The 16,032-nt window shown below is 41.3% G+C and overlaps 1 protein-coding gene and 1 long non-coding RNA gene across 7 annotated transcripts in view; one reads left to right on the plus strand and one right to left on the minus strand.

Annotated features, from left to right (window-relative positions):
- CDC42SE2 (CDC42 small effector 2) overlaps positions 1–16,032 on the plus strand; it is a 172,824-nt gene that overhangs the window by 128,355 nt on the left and 28,437 nt on the right. For 4 of the 6 annotated variants that reach the window (XM_007087791.3, XM_042983516.1, XM_042983505.1 and 1 more), the window contains one exon: positions 170–2,550. The exons of 1 other annotated variant lie outside the window; for it this stretch is intronic. The gene's annotated coding sequence lies outside the window, so the exon portion shown is untranslated. Of the gene's footprint in view, positions 1–169; positions 2,551–16,032 lie in introns of those variants that run through there. One more of the 6 variants, XM_042983520.1, reaches the window with a different exon arrangement.
- LOC122237908 lies at positions 2,700–15,036 on the minus strand. Its single transcript, XR_006216659.1, has 3 exons — positions 13,675–15,036; positions 12,379–12,527; positions 2,700–2,944 (listed from the first exon to the last, which is right to left on the minus strand). It is a non-coding gene; the product is annotated as an uncharacterized LOC122237908 (long non-coding RNA).

Genomic DNA, 16,032 nt, shown 5'->3' on the forward strand with positions numbered 1-16,032 from the left:
AGTATTGATACTGTGGGGAATGCCGTATATCATGAAGTACCTTTATATTTTACACAGCGTTATTAATATATTTTTCATGATAAACTTTGAAAGAGTTGTCTAGTTTAATTTGTAAAGGATGAATCCTTAAAGTGTAAAAATAATTTGGATTTTTCTTTTGGTTTTATAGGTCATTGTGAATTTCTGTGTTTTCTCTTTTCACTCTTCTTTAATTTTGTTGTTGTTGTGATTCCTTTTCAAATACAAAAAGAAGTGTGATGGCATCTTGTTCACCCTGTTGTGATTTCTCCAGTGAGATGTTCTTGTTCTGCTCTGAAGAAGCTGTTGTCAGATGAACCCTGCATTTCCTTCAGCTGGCATGCATGCCTTTGGACTCACAGACTTTGGATTGTGGCTTAATTTTTACCAATATGGATCTGATCTTAGCATGATCTTTTTTGTGAATGCTAGCACTGTTTTGCTTTTTTTTTTTTTTGCCATTTGAAACATTTCTCTTCCATCTCCAACCCTCTGCCTTATGAGTTTGTTGGTAAGGTAGGACCTGCTATTATTTGTTAATTTGTCACCATTTATGTATATTTTGGAAGGTATGACATCCACAAGCACAATGATCATTTTTATTCATTTGAAACTTGAGCAGAATAGATATCTGCATGCTTTATGAAGTTGCTTCATATGGGAGCCCATGGGATGCCAGAAAGGAGTATTTCTTTGCTGCTGTGGGCTGAGGGTAACTGCTGCTATTAGAGAAAGGTTAGCTGTGGCACCAAGTCTCGTCAGTTTCACACAAAGAGGCCTAACTGTAGCTTCTTTTAAAGTTAAAATCTGGCATTCATAAGGCATTCATTTGGTTGTAAATGTTCAATATATTTATTTTTAGAGCAAGGACCTGGGATTGTAAACAGGTATGGTTGTGTATCAGCGTGTTGGGGTGATGCCCTCATCCAGTCTCATTGTGTACTCATTCTGTTTTTACTTGTTTTTATTTTAGTTTTATGGGATCCAGTTGTTTCCACTAACAGTTTGTTCAAGTCCTGGCCGGTACTCCTAACTTCAGACTCTAGAGTCCTTGGCCTTTCCATATTCAGACTTCTTTCAGGGTAGTGGAAGTTACCAAGAGCTATTTAGTGACTTGACTGAATCGTTGCTCGTGAAAACAGTCTGGCTGGTGATTCTTTAGGACATGGGTGAGAAACCTTTGCTCAGGCTCCAAAATGTTTGTTCTTCACAAATTATGTATATTTCAGATAATTCTGTAAGTACTTTTCCTTCCCTGTGAGGGTGTAGTGTTAAGACAGTTAGTGGTTTTGTAGTCTTATTAAAATGTTTAAATCCAATGTCTAATTCAGTTCTGACTACACTTTGTAGGGTTAGCATTTTATGCAGCAGGTGGGGTTAATTGAAAATGTAGACAGCCAAGAAATTAGGTAACTGGATAAATAATGGGTTTTTATAGGCAAAACAGGCAAGCAGTTCTCCATCAGTGCTTTTGAATTTAAGTTACCCAGTGCAGTGGGGGGTGCTAGGTAACTCGGTGCTTGTGTTTCTGCACTTTTGAGTCTTCTTAGGTGTCAACCCCACACGGAGAGAGAATCTGTGAAGAAAAACATCTATGCTTAATAGTAAAAATAGGCAGTTAGTTTAATTTACTCTGGATACTGCATTCTGGAATTTGCTGACCTTGGCCTTGTCAGTACTGATGCTCTTTAGTCTATTTTGACTTTTAAAATTCGTATAACTTTTATACTTGTCTTATAACTCCTGGGATCACAGCACAGGGAGCCATGCTCCTTTTTGCTGAATTCATGATTTGATGTTACTCTTTTTCTAATTAACATCTTCTGTGTGGACCAAATACTCCAGGAGCATCACTATGCTCCTCGGCGTGTAACTGACCTGCAGTAGCCACACTGTGTGCAAGAACATATGCCAAGGAAGGTGCCAATAAATTCAAGGAGACAAGTACAGTTTTAACATACTAATCTTGGACACAGATTTTCTAGGGAGGGTTAAAGATAAGAGTGTGAAAGGTGCAGCTTCCCCACATCCTAAGTGGAATTGTAAATTTTGGGCAACATGTCTCATTTTAAAATTGAGTCTAAATAAACAGGATTGACTGTTAGTGGTTTGCTGAAACAAGGGTTAACTGATGCCACGGATTCTAAGAGTGATCTGCGTTCTGTACAAGAGCTGCTTTCCCCTGGTGGAGGCATGAAGTGGTGCCAGTAAGCACAGACCGGGAACGTTAACTGTGGTGATGGGGTTTGGCATTTCCAGTGCAGCATTATCGCCTTTCAAGTGGGCCTTTGGAGATACTTTATGAGTATATATTAGCTTTTACTTTTGTTATTAAATTATAGCAGTTTCATTATAGAGAGCAAGTTTGCCTTGATTTTGTTTAAAATGACTTCTGCTCAGCTCCCAGAAGATGAAATTGACATATTTTTATAATATAAGCATACTTTTTTTGTACATTGTGTTCATTCAGTGTTGGCTTGTAGATATTAAAAAGAAAGTATTGATTTTGATTCAATAAATGTTTTCTTTCCATCCTGGTTTGGTTTTTCATTTCTCTTAGAGCCCCTTTTTAGCATTCTTGTATTTTCAGTTGTGATTACTGTCAACCCGTCGCTTTTTAAAAGAGAATTTAAATTTGTAGCCACATAGTAAGGAAGCGGTGAGCTACCATATTAATTTCCAACACGACAGCAAGTTTGCTCCCCAGGAAAAACTTGGCAGTGTCTGGAGACATTGTCACATCTTCAGGGAGGGGCGCTACCGAACATCTATCCAGCCCCCAGATGTCAGAGTGCCACCATTGAGAAACCCTGACTGAGGACAAAGAATGTGTACACACTGACCAGTACATCCAGTTAGAAACTCTCCACTGCACTTGTGCATAGGTCCGGTAGGTTTGGGTGCATCTTGCGAAGTAGTGTTGGTCCTAAAATAGAAAAATCAATGAGAAGACTAGGAAGAATATTTCAGGGGCACCTGGGTGGCTGAGTCGGTTAAGTGTCCCAACTTCGGCTCAGGTCATGATCTCACGGTTTGTGGGTTAGAGCCCTGCATCGGGATCTGTGCTGACAGGTTGGAGCCTGCTTGGGATTCTATGTCTCTCTCTCTCTCTCTCTTGAAAACAAACTTTTAAATTGCAAAAAGTTTTGATGCCTGTTGTCCTCATTTCATGGCCCAAGACTCTAAAAGGAAATTGGGTTAAGATGATAAAATAGTAACAATTAAGACATCATGATTAAGAATAAAAGTATCTGAAGAAACTGATGTTGGTTTATCAAGATTTCTACTTTGAGCACGTTTTCAAAACACATGAATAAAATGTGCAAGAACTCATAAGCACATAAAGGACAAATCTATAAAAATGATCTGGGGGCGCCTGGGTGGCTCGGTCGGTTAAGCGTCCGACTTCGGCTCAGGTCATGATCTCACCGTCCGTGGGTTCGAGCCCCGTGTCGGGCTCTGTGCTGACAGCTCAGAGCCTGGAGCCTGCTTCAGATCCTGTGTCTCCCTCTCTCTGTGACCCTCCCCCGTTCATGCTCTGTCTCTCTCTGTCTCAAAAATAAACGTTAAAAAAAAAAAAAAAGATCTGGAATTTGCTAAAACTTGCAACTGGCATAGGTAAGGAAATCATTTACCTTCTGCTTAAAGTATGCTTTGAGCACAAGGCAAAGAAAGCAACTGAAATGTTACCTTCAATTTATTGTCTCCATCTCAAAGGGTCCAGTAAGAAAACTTTACCACTCAACAACTCATATTATTCTGACTTTGTATCTAAGCACATTAACTTTTCACTCTTACTATGTTTTCAGTGCTTCCTACCAGTTAGCTACTTTTGACCCCTTCCCTCATTCTCCAGTCTACTGATCTTAACAATTTCTGTCTGGCCTGCCTTCAGTTACCACCTGAATAAGGAGATGGAAACGTTTGATTTGCGGGGGAAGGACTGGTGATCCTGGTACGCAGTCAGGGGGACTGTAGTCTGATTGGAAGGTGACAGCTGGGGAGAGAAGACATTATCCACCTCTCACCCCAAATTTTCTCCCCTGTAAACACAGTTCACTGGAGGTTTTACAACTGGCTCAAACTCCCATGGGCAGTAGCTTTCTATGGATAAATATGAGGACAGCCTGCTTTGGGAGCTCAAAAAGGATACCTAAGCAAGGATTTTTATTTTTGGTTTTGCCCCTTGAACAACCAACAAGACACTTATTTAAAAATCCCCAGGGGTGCCTGGGTGGCTCAGTCCAACTTCGCCTCAGGTCATTATCTCACAGTTGGTGGGTTCAAGCCCCGCATAGGGCTCTCTGCTGACACCTCAGAGCCTGGAGCCTGTTTCAGATTCTGTATCTCCCTCTCAGTCCCTCCCCTGTCACTCGCTCTCAAAGATGAATAAACATTAAAAAAAACTTAAAAATCCTCAGAGTTTCACCTAGTTACCTAAACAAACTCATTCTTTATACATCTGTGCCTTTCAAATGTTTCAGGCGACTATTTACGTTAGACCCCGATTCTTTGCCACAGCATGCTCAGGCGGTGTCAGAAGACATTTTTAGTTGCTGTTTCTGGGTGTCTTTCAACAACATCGTTTCGCTGTTCAGAAATAGTGCAGCGAAGAGGTAAATATCCTTGTTGCTGCTTTTGGTAGTCACTCAGATTCTAAATTCCAAATGCTATGAGATTTGAGTTTGATTTTTCACAAATCTCTGTAGATTTTGCTTACCTCTAATTTTCACTGCTTGGATAGTGTCTTAGCCTGTTTCGGCTTCAGATCTGCATAGGGTGAATAGGAATCTCTTTATAAAACATCTCTTCACAAGTGACACTTTCATGACCAGCACTTCCCGGTTGCCTCACCTCCTGATAGTATCATCTTTGGGAGTTAGGATTTCAACATGAATTGTTGGGGGATACACACATAAAGACCAAAGCACTCAGCTACAGGAAGTGAGTGGAATCGTCCCTCTTTAGAGGCAGCCACATCCAACCTGTGCACAATGGAGCAAAGGCTACAGGCCAGTAGCCTATCAGGATCAGGCACTACTGAAACCGAGAAGCCAAAACCAGCCACCCTCTCTCCCTGCCTCCCTTTTACCAATCTGATACTCCTGAAGGAGACTAACATGACAGGTAGACATTTTAGAAAAAAACCCAGCCTGTTAGGTCATAGGAGGTGTGAAAAGTTAAGGGAAACGGAGGATTCAAGTGATCCCTGGTGTGCTAAGCCCAGAAAATGCTCTCACGGGGAAGGAAAAAAAATATCAAAAAGAAATGCTCTCTTCATTCTTTGTGTCTTGAAATTTCAAAAACCTTTTTGCATTTATACTTTCCCACTTCACAGCCTCAATAAACCTTTTGTTCTGAAGACTTGCACCCTGCTCTGGGAGATTATTTCTTCTTCTGAGGATTAGGAGATTTTTCAGTAGCAGCCCTATAATGGAGCGCTTTCTCAGACTTGTGAGAGAAAATTATTTTGAACTCGTACATTCTATCTACAGCCAGACTGTCCGTGAAACGAGATGGCAAAATAAAGATGAGTGGTCAGAAATTTCTCCACACACCCTTTCTGAAAACACGTACCAAAGAGCATGCTCTGCAAGAACTAGTAGAACAAATTAAGAGGATAATTCAAAGAAATGCCAGGACTTCTAGGTCTGAAGCTGATGTAGCAGTCTATCCTAATGAGAAGAAACAAGGGGAAGATTTTAGGAACGCTGGTTATGAGAAGCATCATTAGCTGCAAGATTCACGCATTCAAACATTTTTTATTGAGCACTATGTGCCCAAGGCACTGTTCACACACTGCAGATACAGCAGTGAACAAAAATTCCTTTACCCTCCGGGAGCTCTCATTCTAGTGTTGGGGATGCAGACAGATGGACTTTAAAAGCCAAATAAGTAAATCATGCGAGAGATCACAAAATGACCAGTGGCCTGGACAGCTGGGGATTTGGAAGAAGACCTACAGTTGGAAATGCCACCAGGCTGAGACTGTGATAAGAAGTGGAGAGGACTGTAGTAACAGGGTGACATAACACGTTCTACTGTCAGTGAGCAGAAAGGACAGTTCTTGATATGCTGGTATAAACCACACACTTGTCCAAAGCTAGGACATGATTTTGAGGGAACAATGTATGTAATTTAAGAACCTAGGACAGGGTCAGCCATGCAAATAAGAGTTATATGACAACTAATTGCCTCTCTTTAAGAGTCCATAGATAATCATCTTTTAAAAGCATAGCATAAAAGAATTATTCTCACAGAACACCCCATACATTTTAGAAAATGGCAAAATTCAATGCAAGGGAAAGTTGTGGAGGAGAGTGTAAGTGCTAATCTCTTTATGCAAATCCTGGGAGAAGTACTACCTCTAGGTCTGTGTTTATCTTTTACAGTTATAAACAACGTTACATGTCAACTATATCTCAGTAGAGCTTGGAAAAAATTATAAGACTAACAAACTAGGGGTGTCTAGTTGGCTCTGTCAGTAGAGCATGCGATTCTTGATCTTGGGGTCATGAGTTTGAGCCCCATGTTGGGTGCAGAGCTTACTTAACAAACAAAAACCTAACAATTGAGAAACTTAAATGTAAACTAAAACCATAAATGGAATGAGGGAGAAGGAAGTCTTGCAAGCCTCCTCTTTTATAGGATTAAAAGTTGATGAGTCAAGAAATGAAATTTCTTATTCAAGAGGTAACCTGCAGAATAATGCAAAATGCAATGTGTGTAAGTAGGAATGGAGTTAGAAGCAGGCATGGAGACTTTTATTTTTCATGTAGTTCCGGTTTTCCTGTTTGGATTTCATTTTCTTTATACTGTTAATTTCATAACACTAACATAAAACAAAGTAACAATACCTTTTAAATAATTATCAGGGAGGTGTTTTCAGCAAGATGGCAGGCTAGGATGCTCTAGGCTCTTGTTTCCCGCACAGCAACATCAAATACATAATATATGGATCAAAATAGTTTTGTGAAAATGCTAGAAACCAGTTCACCTGCATCAACTAAGTGAACGCCTAACAGAAAAGGCCATGCTCGGGGCACCTGGGTGGCTCAGTCGGTTAAGTGTCCAACTTTGACTCAGGTCATGATCTCACAGTTCGTGGGTTCAAGCCCCGCATCGGGCTCTATGCTGACAGCTCAGAGCCTGGAGCCTGCTTCAGATTCTGTCTCCCTCTCTCTCAGCCCCTACCCTGTTCATGCTCTCGCTCTCTCTCTCTTTCAAAAGTAAATAAACATTAAAAAAAAAAAGGCTATGCTCAGAATGGTCAGAAATTTTGACGCCTTTTGTTGGCCTTTGCCACACTCTTGCTCTTGTGCAGTATGCCTCAGTTGTGAGAAAACCACTTAATTCTGGATTTCTCCCTCAGGACTCCAGGAAAAGAATGAAACTTGCTTCTAACTTTCTGGCTTGTCTGGGGGCTATGTGAGGGATTGGTTTGTCTCGCCGGACTCAACATTGATGGAAATGGTGGCATAATGTGGAAGGTAGATTGGAGGATGCTGACAACAGACATGGGTGCATGTGGACTCAAGACCTGTGGATGGCTGGGGACTAGAGATCACAGGCAGGGGAACACAAACTCAAGTCTCCTGAGAAGGAGCACGAATGAGATTCTTACGGAAGCGAAACATGTCAGAGCAGTTGCTATGTGGAGAACTGGGACAAAAGCACTCACGCCGTCCCAGGGAAGATACATCCCCAGGAAAGAGGAGAAGACCATCAGGCCTTCAGTTGGGCTGATGAGCGAAGGTCTTCCCCTGCATGAACCCGGTGTGTGGAGAGTGGAAGAGGGGGCTCCTTTTTCAAATGCCCCGATCTCAACAAAAGATCATAAGACATAGAAAGAAATAACAAAACACGGCTCATTCAAAGGAACAAAATACATCTCTAGAAACCAGTCTTTAAAAAAATGCAGCTCTCTGACTTGGCACAGATTTTAAAACAGGGGTCTTACATATGCTCAGTGAGCTAAGTGAACATGGACAAATATATTTTCTCTTCCTGATTATTTTAATAGCATTTTCTTTTTTCTAGTTTCACATTTTGAATACAGTATAGAATATATGTAACATACAAAATATGTATTAATTGTTTATGTTGTTGGTAAGACTTCTGGTCAACAGAAGCCAATCAAAATTTATTTTCTTAGTAGTTTTGGGGAGTCAAAAATTTTACGTGGATTTTTGAGTACATGACAGGAGGGTGGTGGTTAGCACCCGTAGCCCCCAGGTTGCTCAAGGGTAAACTGTATAATCAAACTATCAAGAGTCAAAGAGAGACAATCTTAAAGGCAGCAAGAGGAAAGCGATGCAAAAATTCTCAACAAAATGCTAACTAGAATTCATTAGCACCTTAAAGGATTATGCAGATGACCATGTGGGATTTATTCCTAGAATGCAAGATGGGGCACTGGGGTGGCTCAGTCGGTTAAGCGTCCAAATTCAGCTCAAGTCATGATCTCATAGTCCATGAGTTCGAGCCCCGCATCAGGCTCTGTGCTGACAGCTCAGAGCCTGGAGCCTGCTTTGGATTCTGTGTCTCCCTCTCTCTCTGCCCCTCCCCTGCTCATGCTCTGTCTCTGTCTCAAAACTAAATAAAAGAAACATTTAAAAAATAATAATAATAAAAAAAAGAATGCAAGAATGGTTCAACTTAAGAAAATCAGTCAATGTAAGACACCACAATTACAGAATGATGAGCAGAAAACTGGTATGATCATCACAATTGATAGAGAAAAAGATCATCTGAAAAAATTCAATACAATCTCACAGAAAAAACACTCAACAGACTCTAGTAATAGAAAGAAAATATTTGAACAAAATGAAGGCTGTATATGGAAAGCCCACAGCTAACATACTCTGGTCAAAAGACTGAAAGCTTTTCGTTTAAGATCAAGAACAAGACCTAGTTGCCTGCTTTCACCCTTCTACTGGACGAAATACCAGAAGTCCTAGCCACAGCAGTTGGGCAAGAAAAGGAAATGAAGGCATCCATACTAAAAAGGAAGAAGTAAAATTACCGCTCTTCAAAGACAGCATGATCTGTATGTAGAAAGTCCTAAAGATCTCACAAAGGACAGTTACAACAGATAAACTCCATAAAACTGCACATTCTAAATCAACACACAAAAATCGGTTATGTTTCTATATACTAACAGTCCAAAAAGGAAATTAAGAAAACAATTCTAGAGGCACCTGGGTGGCTCAGTTAACCATCCAAGTTTGGCTCAGCTCATGATCTCACGGTTTGTGGGTTCAAGCCCCACGTTGGGCTCTGTGCTGACACCTCAGAGCCTGGAGCCTGTTTGAGATTCTGTCTCACTCTGCCCCTTCCCTGCTTGCACTCTCTGTCTCTCAAAAATAAGTAAAATGTTAAAAAAAATAAAAATAAAAAAAAGAAAGAAAACAATTCCATTTATACTGGCCTCAAAAAAAAAAAAAAATTACAATACTTAGGAATAAATTTAACCAAGGCAGTAAAAGACTGTGCACTGGAAACTACAAAACATTAGTAAAAGAAATTAAAGACACAAAAGAGGGAAAGTTATCCTGTTTTCATGGATAGTAAGGCTTAATATTGTTAAGATGTCAATACTATATAAGGGAATCTACAGATTTAATGCACTATCGAAATCCCAATGACATTTTTTGCATAAGCAAAAATACCCATCCTAACATGGATATAGAATTTCAAAGGACTCTGAAGAACCAAACAATCTTGGAAAACAACAAACTGGAGGTCTCATTTCAAAACATATTACAGTAATTAAATCCCATGTGGGATTAGCATATACAGCCATAGAATCCAGTGGAACACTGGATATCCATAGAGCCCAGAAATAATTTCTCCTGTGTATGTTCCACCTACTCTACAAGGGATTTTCAACAACGATGCCAAGACCACTCAAAGGTTAAGGCCAGTCTTTTCAACAAATGCTGCTGGGAAATGGGATATAAACATGCAAAAGAATAAAGTTAAACTTTGTCATAGTCTGTTTGGGCTACTATAACAAAATGCCACAGACTGAGTGGCTTATAAACAAGAGAAATTTGTTTCTCACATTCTGGAGGCTGAGAAGCCCAAGGTTAAAGTGCCAGCATGGTTGCTTTCTGATGACAGCCCTCTTCTCACTTCACAGCCAGTGCCTGTTTGCTGTGTCCTCACGTGGTAGAAGGGCACAAGGGATCTCTCTGTTCCAAGAGCACCAGTTGTATTCGTGAGGGCAGAGCCTTCCCAAAGGATCCACCTACTAATACCATCATAAAGAGCCATTTCAACGTATCAGTTGGAAGGAGGCACAAACACTGAGACCATAGCAGATCTTCACCTTACACAAAATATCAAAATTAAAATGGATTGAAGACGCCAATGTTAAGACTTAATATCACAAAACTTTTGGAAAGGCTTTGAGGGGAAGCTTCGCAAGAGGATTTAGCAATAATTTCTTGGATATGACACTAAAAGCAAAGGCAACAAAAGTAAAAAAAAAAAAAAAAAGTGAACTGGACTGTATCAAAATTAACAACTGCATCAAAAAACCACAACAGAATGAAAACATAACCTGTGGAATGGGAGAATATATATTTGCAATCATATATCCAGAATATATAAAGAATTCCTCCAAGGATGCCTGGGGTGGTTCAGTCAGTTGAGCGTCCGACTCTTGATTACGGCTCAGGTCACAATCTCACAGTTCATGGAATCGAGCCTTGTGTCTGGCTGTGTGCTGACAACACTGAGCCTGCTTGGGAGTCTCTCTCTTCCTCTCTCTACCCTTCACCCACTCATGCTTGCACATTTTCTCTCTCAAAATAAATAAACAAACATTAAAAACAAAAGAGAACTCCTCCAACTCAACAACAATGACCACCACCGTCAAAAAATGGGCACAGGACTTGAATAGACATTTCTCCAAAGAAAATGTACAAATGGCTAAAAAGCACAAAAAAGATGCTGAACATCACTAACTGTGAAGGAAATGCAAATCAAAACCACAGTGAGATACCACCTCACACCCATTAGGATAGCTACAATTAAAAAAAAACAAAAACAAAAAAAAAACCCCAGAAAATAACAAGTGTCAGTAAAGATGTGTAGGAATTGGGACCGTGTACCATTGCTGGTGGGAATGTACAACAGTACAGTTGCCATGGGAGAACAGTACAGAGTTTTCTCAAAAATGAAAAATGCTGCTACCCTATGATCCAGCAATCCATTCCTGGGGGTATATGCCAAAGAAGTGAAAGCACAGTCCCAGAGGTACCTGCACACCTATGCTCACAGCAGCGTTATCCACAATAGCCAAGAGTTAGAAGCAACCCAAGTGACCAGCAAGAGCTGAATGGAAAAATAAAATATGTGCACATCTGTGTGTGCACACACACAGAGGAATACTCTTCAGCCTTGACGAGAAAGGACATTCTGCCACCGTACAACATGGATGAATGAACCTTGCAGACACCACACTAGGTGACACACACCAAGCACAAAAAGACAAACATTGTGTTTTTATATAAGTTAATAGAAGTTTATAAAATATGTTATCTAAGGTAGTCAGATTCAAATAAACAGAAAGCCAAAGAACAAGTCAGGTGAACTGACTCACAGACAACTGCAGAGTGCACAAATGAAGAGACGGGAAACAAAGTGGGCTATTCAGAGCATGATCAAGTGCATAGGGAGAAACGCCTCAGAGCACATGTGGACCTCCAGCTGAGAAATGCCGATGAGCGACTTAATCACTGGACACCCTCCTCTCTATTCCTGCTGAATGCATCCTGGGGATGAACTTGAATACAGTCATCCTCCGCCTACCCCTGCACGCCAGGAGAAATGCCTTTAGGACTGAGATCTCATTAAAAGGCACATGGGCACGTGCCTTTTGCCAGCACCAGAGACCCCGAAAGAGGCCATGTCAGAAGCTCAGGCTGTTGAGCAACTGCCCAATACCTCAGGACTAAGCTGTGTTCTTTCCTCAGGTAGCACGAGTTCTGTACAGACTGTCAAACCATTACAAGGTCTCCGCTCGACTCACTGGACAGATAGTATATAGTGCTCCCACAGAGCGTCCTCACTGGGCCAGTGTGGAGCAGGGGCCTTGGGGGAAACAAATCATGGAAGGCTATGAAAAACCACTTGATGCTTTCAAATGAAGCCTCAGACATCACGCACAGGGTCAGACAATCTCATCAGAGCATCCCACATGAAGAACACCACATGCCAAACCGTGACGTGGCCGAGGGGCTTTCCTGGCGTGATGGGCAGAGAGTAAGGGGAAACCCAGTGCAGCCCAGCCAGTTATTCCAGGAAATCAGTGAGTGGCGAGCACAACGTGTTCCCTTGAATTAAACAAACCTCTCAATGATCTTCTTGACCTGATTTTCAGAAAACAGTCTGTTCTTTGCCTTCCATGACATTGGCACCCTCCTTTCTCTGCCCAGTAGCTTGTGAAGTCACTGGAGGTTTCTTTCTCCTTTGTCGCCAGTCACTTGCAGCTCTCAAATCTGAACAGAAAACCAGAGAACCAGCAGGTGTTTCAATCTAGTTCAAGGCTGTTCATGAGCAAGTTCGTCAGACCCTCTATTTCCTAAAAACAAGGATTTTGGGACTGATAAAAGAAAATCACCAGCATACGCTCCTATTGAAAGAGATAGTACAAAATTAATTAAGAGCGCTGCTTTCTTTCCAACCTTAATAAATGCAGAAGATAAATTTCCAGTACAGGTTCAATGATTGGTTTATTCATTAGACTTTTATTAGTTCCAGATTGCCAAAAGCCCTTTACAGACCTGGCCTAACAGGGGAGGGAAAGCAAAGCTCAGTGGACGTGCTAGGCTGTGGGGCTATTTGAGGGTTGGGCCACTGCATGGAGGGGATGAAGATGTGCTTAGTAAAGGCCAGCCTTGTGCTAGGCATGCGTGGGCTGTGCTCATTCTCACAACCATCCTATTAGGGAACTTTTACCCCCTATTGCACCGATGGAACCGATGGTTGGAGAGGGTACGTAACTTGCTCAAGGTCAAACAGCTAATTATTGGGTGTAGTAGTCTTGTAGTTGAGAAAGAGTGTCATGGGAGCTCACAGGAATTGACCTCCACCTATATGCTAAGGAATGTAGGAAGGCCTCACACAGGCCCACCTGCAGTCATGCACACAATATGTGTGTGTGTGTGCACACGGGGGGAGGGGGGAGGTTACTGTCACTTGAAATCCCACCAGAACACCATGCCTTGGAGATGGAATGGTTGCCTTAAAAAAGGGATTTGGGGAGATGTTCTAAAACGAGGGAAGGCAGGGAAGCAAGGAAGGAGAAGGCAGAACTGGGGTTAAGTCCACATAGGTCGGCTGCCTGCCAGTCATGATCTCTAAGAGAACAGGCTTTCACAGCAAAGACAGTAGCCCCTCTGCTACACTTCTAACTCTCCTTCCCTGTCACCTGAGTGGAGGTGGGGGGGCACCTGACTCTGAAGCCTCGAACCCATGCTCATCAGGAGCCCCGATGCGGTAACATTCCAGGCCCCAGTAGTCTTTAAACCAGAAGGTGGAGACATGACAAGGCTCAGGAGTAACTAATGTAAAACATTTTTAATTGGAAGATAAAAAATAGTGAAAAGAAACCCAGAACACCAATGACTTAGCGGTAGAACCCACCCGAAGATCCAGGCTGCAGTGGATTTGCTGGCTTTGGGGCCATCAGAAGCCAGAACGGAGGCCTGATGTGTTGCTCTAAGCAGGCCACAAAGGATTCCGGAACTCTCGCCATCCTGAGCAACTTGATCGTTGGCCGATCTCTAGACCTCAACCCAATACCTGTCCCTTCCACGTGCCTCCTGGAACAGAAAGAGCTCTTTGGCTATCTCGTCTATTATTTTGCCTCTCAAAGGAAGTCACGAGTTCAATTAAGATTTAAAGTCTGACCTTGGCAATGACAAAAAAAATTGCTACTTTTAAAGCTTCTTTCTTTGCTCCTTAGTATGACAAAGCCCTAGAGGGTTTTAGCGAAATGAAGTGCTTGACTTAAAACCCAAGTTCAAGTTTCCCGGTGAATTTTTGCCCTAGGTGCAACATCAGTGCTGACTAGCTGCTTGATATTTGGTGCCCTAGGGGATTTTATGGATGAGATGCAGGGGAGTGATCATTTGGAGTTTGGGTTTTTTAGGTGTGTGCAGTTGCCCTAAACATGCTTCTGGTCTCAAAGGACTTGAAACCCATCACTGCCTACTGATTCCCTCAGCCTACCACAAATACTTTTGTTCATTTTTCTTGGGTTGGATTTTTTTTTTGGCAATTAAAAAAAATTGTGGTAAAATACACAAACCTAACCATTTTGAAGTGTACATTTCAGGAGTGTTATATACATTTGCAATGTCATACAATCCATCTCCAGAAATTTTTCATCTTGCCAAATGGGAATTCTATACCCATTGAACCATAACTCAATTTTTCCCTCCTGCCTAGCCCCTGGCAATTGCTATTCTACTTTCTGTGCCTGTGAATTTGACTCTATTAGGTACCCCACACAATCAAAATCATTCACGGTTTATCTTTTTGTTTGCTGGCTTAATTCCCTTAGCATAATGTCTTTTCTTAAAGTTCATTCATGTTATAGCAGCTGTCTGAATTTCCTTCCTTTTGAAAGCTGAATAATATTCCATTTTATGTTCACACCACAATTTATTTTTTGATGCCTCCATCGATGAACACTTGTGTTTCTTCCACCTTTTGGCTATAGTGAATCATGCATGGGTGTGCAAATACCTCTCTGAGACTCTGTTCTCAATTCCTTGGGATATATAGCCAGAAATAGGATTGCTGGATCATATGGTACTATTAATTTTTCGGAGGAACCTCCAGGGCATAGGGTTCTAATTTTTCCACCTCTCCACCAACACTTGGGATTTTATTTTATTTTTTATAGTACCCATCTTAATGAGTGTGATTATGATTTCCATTTCCCTCATAATTAAGTGATGTTGAGCATCTTTTCATGTGCTTATTGACCATTTGTGTATCTTTTTTAGAGAAGTTTCTTTTAGGTCCTTTACACATTTTAAAATTATTTTTATTGTTGAACAAGGAATATTTAATAAATTTTAAAAAATCTTTTAAACTATTAGATATTTCTAATATATGTCTTTAAAAGTGTGAAAGTATTAAGAGGAGTGTCTTACCCAACATGACGTTATATTTGTTCAGTGATACCTTCAGAGAACCCCAGGGTACAGCCTGCCTCTACCTTAGAGCTCCTCTGTGCCTTGTCCGAGTTTTTAGGCTCCTTCCATCTCAGGGTGCCTTCATCACATTCTTAGTGCTAGGAGTATGGTTCTTTCTAGTTCTCCACTCACTTATTAAATTTCTGACTCCCAGTGTGTTTTAACTTAGAAACAGTGAAGTGCTGAGTCTCATCAACACGTTAAGAGTATAGTCTTAGTGCATTTTCTATTTGGAACCAATTTTAGTTTGGGGAGCATCTTGATTATATTTCCAAGAGGTGCTTTTGTCAGATAAGTGACCACTACATAAAGGAGTGTTGGCCAGCCAAGTTTGGGTCAAGAAATGAAATTCTAGAAAAGGAGATGAAATGGAAGAATTAAGGTAGAAAACTACCCAAGTGTGATGAGGGTTAAGAGGCAGGCAGGCAGGCAGAGTGGCAGCACAGGCACGTGCGAGGTGGCCGGGCACTGACAAAGGATTATACATGTGTGAACTCACTTCATCTGCAAAGCAACAATAAATACCAGACAGGTTATTGCTGGTAACCTGTTTGTGGATAAGAGAACTAACTAAGGCAGAGAGAATATACAGCGAATAAGTAATAATATTGGTTATCTGTTGCTGTAAATTATCACGAACTTAGCAGCTCAAAATAGCACAATTTCAGTGGGTCAGGAGTTTGGGCTGACGTTGGCTGGGTCATCTGCTCAGGGTCTCCCACGGCTGTAATCAAGCTGCTAGCTGTGCTGTGCTCAAATCTGGAGGCTGACCTAGGGAAAAAGCCACTTCCTAGCT

The sequence above is a fragment of the Panthera tigris genome, chromosome A1 (assembly GCF_018350195.1).
Source record: "Panthera tigris isolate Pti1 chromosome A1, P.tigris_Pti1_mat1.1, whole genome shotgun sequence".
Taxonomy (NCBI): domain Eukaryota; kingdom Metazoa; phylum Chordata; class Mammalia; order Carnivora; family Felidae; genus Panthera; species Panthera tigris.